Source organism: Festucalex cinctus, chromosome 1, assembly GCF_051991245.1.
Source record: "Festucalex cinctus isolate MCC-2025b chromosome 1, RoL_Fcin_1.0, whole genome shotgun sequence".
Lineage (NCBI taxonomy): Eukaryota > Metazoa > Chordata > Actinopteri > Syngnathiformes > Syngnathidae > Festucalex > Festucalex cinctus.
This window is the reverse complement of record NC_135411.1, coordinates 15,444,759-15,449,808: the sequence shown is the minus strand read 5'-3', so window position 1 is coordinate 15,449,808 and position 5,050 is coordinate 15,444,759. Positions and strand designations below refer to the sequence as shown.

The 5,050-nt window shown below is 42.1% G+C and overlaps 1 long non-coding RNA gene across 1 annotated transcript; it reads left to right on the top strand.

Moving 5' to 3' along the window:
- The first annotated feature begins 3,559 nt into the window (after positions 1-3,559).
- Positions 3,560-4,736, top strand: LOC144017435 (uncharacterized). Its single transcript, XR_013283189.1, has 2 exons — positions 3,560-4,388; positions 4,467-4,736. It is a non-coding gene; the product is annotated as an uncharacterized LOC144017435 (long non-coding RNA).
- Positions 4,737-5,050: the final 314 nt, after the last annotated feature.

Below are 5,050 nucleotides of genomic sequence, written 5' to 3'. Positions count from 1 at the left end.
TGCTTACCCGTGTACCAAACTTAATGTGTTTTTAAACATAGTGTGTTTTTAGCTTGCTTCTTGTTTGCCTTTGAAGTTTGTATTTAGGTTATTTAGGTCATCATGCTTTCTCTCACTAACAACTACATTAAGACTAACGGTGAGTTATAGTTTTATGAACTAACTGCTTATGTGTTTCCATGCTAGTTTGGTCTCCAAATGGCAGTCGTGATCATGTAAAACAGCACAAATACAAAAAGAAGCAAGTTATTGTCTGACATTTTACCAAATGGAGGGAATGCATTCTTTTTATGACCAAAATTTTAACCCCCTAAAGCAGGGTTCACCAATTCCGGTCCTCGAGGTCCAGAGTCCTACCAACACACCTGATACTAAAGATCAGGATCGTTACAAAGCATGCCGATGAGCTGATTATATGAATCAGGTGTGCTAATGGGCGGAAACATCTAAAACCTGCAGGACTCCGGACCTCGAAGACCAAAATTGGTGAACCCTGCCCTAAAGTGTTGTTGACACTTAAAGTAATGGCCAAAATGGCAACGTTTTTAATCAGGATGCATAAAAAAAACAAACGAACAAACAATGAATTTAACCGTCCACTGGGTGGAATTGATTGTCGATCAACCATGTCTCCAAGCAATTAAAGCAAATGGGAGTGCTCTAATTGGCTGTAACTAACACCGGCGTTGTTGATTAACTTTCAATTCCTGAGAGAGAAGCCGAGTCCTGAACAGACTTGGACGCGTCTACGGTTTAGCATGATTGCCGTTAACATATCGTATGATTCATATCTTAACCGTAACTCTATCTGCTAACTCAAGTCAAATTGACTAACATATCTTCATCTGTGGTGTCAATATGACCCCAGCAATAAACCTTCGGAAAGTCTAATAAAATTGTTACTGCTGTTTATGTCGGGTACTTTACGTTGGGTTTGTTGACTACGGAAATAGCCCTTTTAATGAAACAATCCAACACTCCTGCCAAAATGAGCAACTCAACCAAAACTTTCCTCTGTAACGACGCCTCACCCGCCTTCTAAGGCATCATGCCCAATTCGAATGTTTTGCTAATTCCGATTTTTTATGTAGCCTACCCGTTCACAGTACAAAAACAAATGTGACTTTTAATGTGAACGCGACGTGCCCTTATGTCCCTGGTAGGACTTACGGTTCGGGAGATACGGCCGCCCAAAGACCTCTAGCAGACCGATGATTTTCAAAAACTTACCCTGCCTGCAATGGACCTAGCCCGGGTAAAAATCACGGGTTATCGGCCCTCTATCTCCGGAACGGAACGTCGTGGTGCGACGGGACATTACACCGTTGAAAAGCTCTCAGTCAGGGTATTTGGGCTATGCTATGCTACAAACGCAGAGCAAGTTTTCCATCTGAAGTATATCAATTTGATTGATCCCTTTATGAGAATGCTGCGATTGGCTGGCAACCAGTTCATCCTACTACCCGAATCCAGCTGGGATAGGCTTCAACACCCCACGACCCTTGTGAGGAGCAAGCGGTTAAGAAAATGGATGGATGGATTTATGAGAATGAATTAGACATGGCTATCATGGTACCACAAATGACCTGTGGGAGGCGACATGGTGCTACAGGGCATACAGATTGACAGAATATTCAAAGGAGAAGAAGAGTTGTCGAAATGAAAAGAAGCTAGGCTAACTGTTAACTTGCCTGACTACATTGCATGACTTGCATTGACTTTTGGGAGACATTATACAAAAAAAAAAAAAAAAAGAATAAAAAAACGACATTGTTTACAACCCCATCACCAACTGTAAATGTAAAAGTGGCCTTCAGCTCAATTGAAAGGCTGTTGCAAGCCGCAGCTGGGATGAACACTCTGCTATTAACACCAATAATAGTTGGGCTTGAAAGGGAAGTGAAGGGGGAGCGGGAGGGGAGGTGATGTGCTCTCAAGGCCCCCAGAGGCTGGAGCCATGTGTTTCATGTTGTATGGCACTAATGTATATTTTACCCATGCAGATCTTCTAGAATTTGAATAGCTGCTTATTTATGAGTCTCGCAAACAATTGTTTCATTAATTCCATCTGGCTCCCATTGTTGCTGGCCCGGCAGATGGGTCCGGGCCCTCTCCGCCAGGATGGCAGACGTTTTTTAAACAAGCGGATATGGAACAACCTGCTTCACTGCCCCAAATGATCCCTCGGGTTTTCAGACGGCTTTTCTTTTTTTTTTTCTTTTTTTTGATTCCCCTCTCATACCAAGCGAGTCAAGGGCACTCTTCTGTTTCCTGGCTGCTGGAAACCTGCAGAGGTCAATCACTCTAAAAGCCAATTGAAGCACACAGCAGGGGAGCAGATTTATGTACTCTCGCCATACTCCCCCCGCATTTGGTGGAACCATCGGTACATTCGTTTTCAATAAGAAGCATGACGTCTTCCTGCGAAAACTCTCCTTCAAAGAAAGAAAAAAAAACTTCGGACATCATTTGTTTTGGTTGTGACAGAAAAAAAGGGGGATTAGCATCTTGTTAACATTATTTTTAGTGGCTCAGTTTCAGATGAAGTGAAAATTATAATGGACTGAATCCAAGTATGCTAATCGCACACCGGTTTTCCATTTGAGCTCCACATGTCTGCTGAAAGGAACGGAGGAGAAGGGGGGACGAGAAGCTCGGATCAATTGCTGAGCACATGTTCCAACGCCCAAGTGCGGCAGTGGGAAGTACGCATGTATGAAAGAGGGCAGAGGCCAGTGGGTTTAATTAGGCTCGCTTCAGCACATCTGCACGAGGCTGACTTAAAGCCTCGGCAGCGTGCCCCAACAGTCATGGACGCGAAAATTTTAAACTCACTCCCCCAAATGGAGTCTGTAAAACGTCACGTGCCACTGGAGCAGCAGGCTTATCTGGTGGCCATCAAGCGCAAGAATGCAACCACATGCGCGTATCCTGCAGATAAAATCTAGTTGTGCTTTTTTTGTTTTGTTTTTTATTTTTTTATTTTCATTTGCGAGAATTGACACAGCATGTAAATCCTTTTGGGTGTCTTTTTGTTCTTTGAAGGGGAAAACAGGATGGAGCGTTTCTATTCATGTGCAGTTGCAGGAAATGTTTTAAAAAAAAAAAAAAAAAAAAAAAAGGGATGGTGACCTGTGTCAGATTCATTTTTGGGAAATGCCTTTTAGGATTCAAGGACCCTACAACACACGTCTTCAATAGGCGGACTTCAGTCCAAATCTGGACCGGGGTGCCTTCCTGTTCGACTTGTCGATATTTTTTTGGAGGAGGTTCTCATCTCATCTCATCTCATCTCGTCTCGTCTCGTCTCGTCTCGACTCAAACTCAACTCTAAATGAAATGAAACTAATAATCCAGATAAAAGACCCAATCAAAATATGTGGTTGTAAATACTGTATTAATGGGCATCTGTCAGACATGTATGCTTTTACTTCCTGATTGTAAAATGGCCAAAAGAGGATAAAAATAAGGTATCAGCCGCCGTCGCCAGTACTGATACCTTGAATAAGGCCGGGTATAGGTCGCTTGCACATCGTAATGCATCATGGGAATTTTTTCTTCGGGCGCCATATTGGGTGTCCGCCGGTTCACAAGGTACACTCGCGAGTTACACGGTAGAGCTTATCAACCTGATGTCATTTTCGCAGTATTTTCACGATTTACCGGAAGATCAAAAACAACGATACAGGCAGAAGGTGTCTCTGTGTGGCGGGATTGATCCTAATTACGTCCTGACCAAGGGTGATTTTTTTTTTGATGGAGAAAGCTTGCTGGCCAAATGTGACATCTCTGGACATCTTTCACTACCTCGTGTTGGCAACATGCTCCATAACACGCCAACAAATCCCTGGAGGCTTACAATTATTTTGTAAGCGGGTGGATACAGAGTGTAAACTTTAACATCGCATCAGAAGAAACGGTTGCTGTTGCACGTAAGTAAACCACATGGTGTTGGTAATTCTGCACACAAAAATGTTGATTTGTTCTCAGGCTTCCTGTTATCATTGTGTTTACATGCACAGCTGGGTTTACCTGATGTGGTTTTTCTAACAATTTTATAACAGGCAAATATGGCAGAGCGTATAAGAATAAAAAGTAACTATGCACAGCCTCCCCGTGGCTTAATTAAATTTAATGCTACCCTTTCACTAGTTACATGTTACTCAATCAACTTATTCTAAATGGTTAAGGTTAACCACTCTCAGAGGACGTATTTTTAGTTTCAGTTTCCAGTACAATAAAACGTGTTCATGGTAACTACTGAGCATACTGACAGCTTTTCTTATGATCTCACGGTTAAGGAGGCTGTCACAACACCCAATTTCTGTCTGGTGCCGGATGGCAACAATTCCCATCACTTGTCACGACAACACCAATATTATTACCAGGTATGTATGGCTTTACTTTTTGTAGTTTATTTAATGCTAGGTTTCATATTTTCATTACAATGTTTGTAATATTTTCAGATTCAGGCACAGATGAGTTTAACTGGACGGGACTTCTGCGGCTTTGTGGTGTGGACAAAGTGTGATTGAGCGAGTCCACCCAGATCGCTCGTTTTGGCCAGCTGGAAAAGCCAGAGTTTTTTTTTTCCAAAATCCCCTCCTTACCTGAACTGCTCGGGAGAGCATTTACTAGATCAGCAGTGGACTTCCAGTGTTCCTGCTCAGCCGCTGTCACCTACCACTTGCTCATGTACTTCAAAGATGCGGAATAAAGTAGTTTTTTGTGCTGCAGCAGATTGTAAAATCAAATGATATCACTTGAAGTGTGCCAATCTAGACTGCCAAAAGGACAGTAGTTTTGTGACAAGTGTGAAACAAGGATTATTGGGAAAACTGTAACACAGTACTGGTACTTGTCTTACATTAAACAAATTTAAAAGAGAGCAACTTTTTCCTCTGTACATAGTATAATGAAAGTCATTGCGTACCCCATCAACATTACATCATACCGTCATCTCAGGATGGTAGGCACCTGTGCTAAAATAAACTACATTAATTAACAGTTCAATTTTATCCCTGAAATTACTACATCTAATCATTATTCA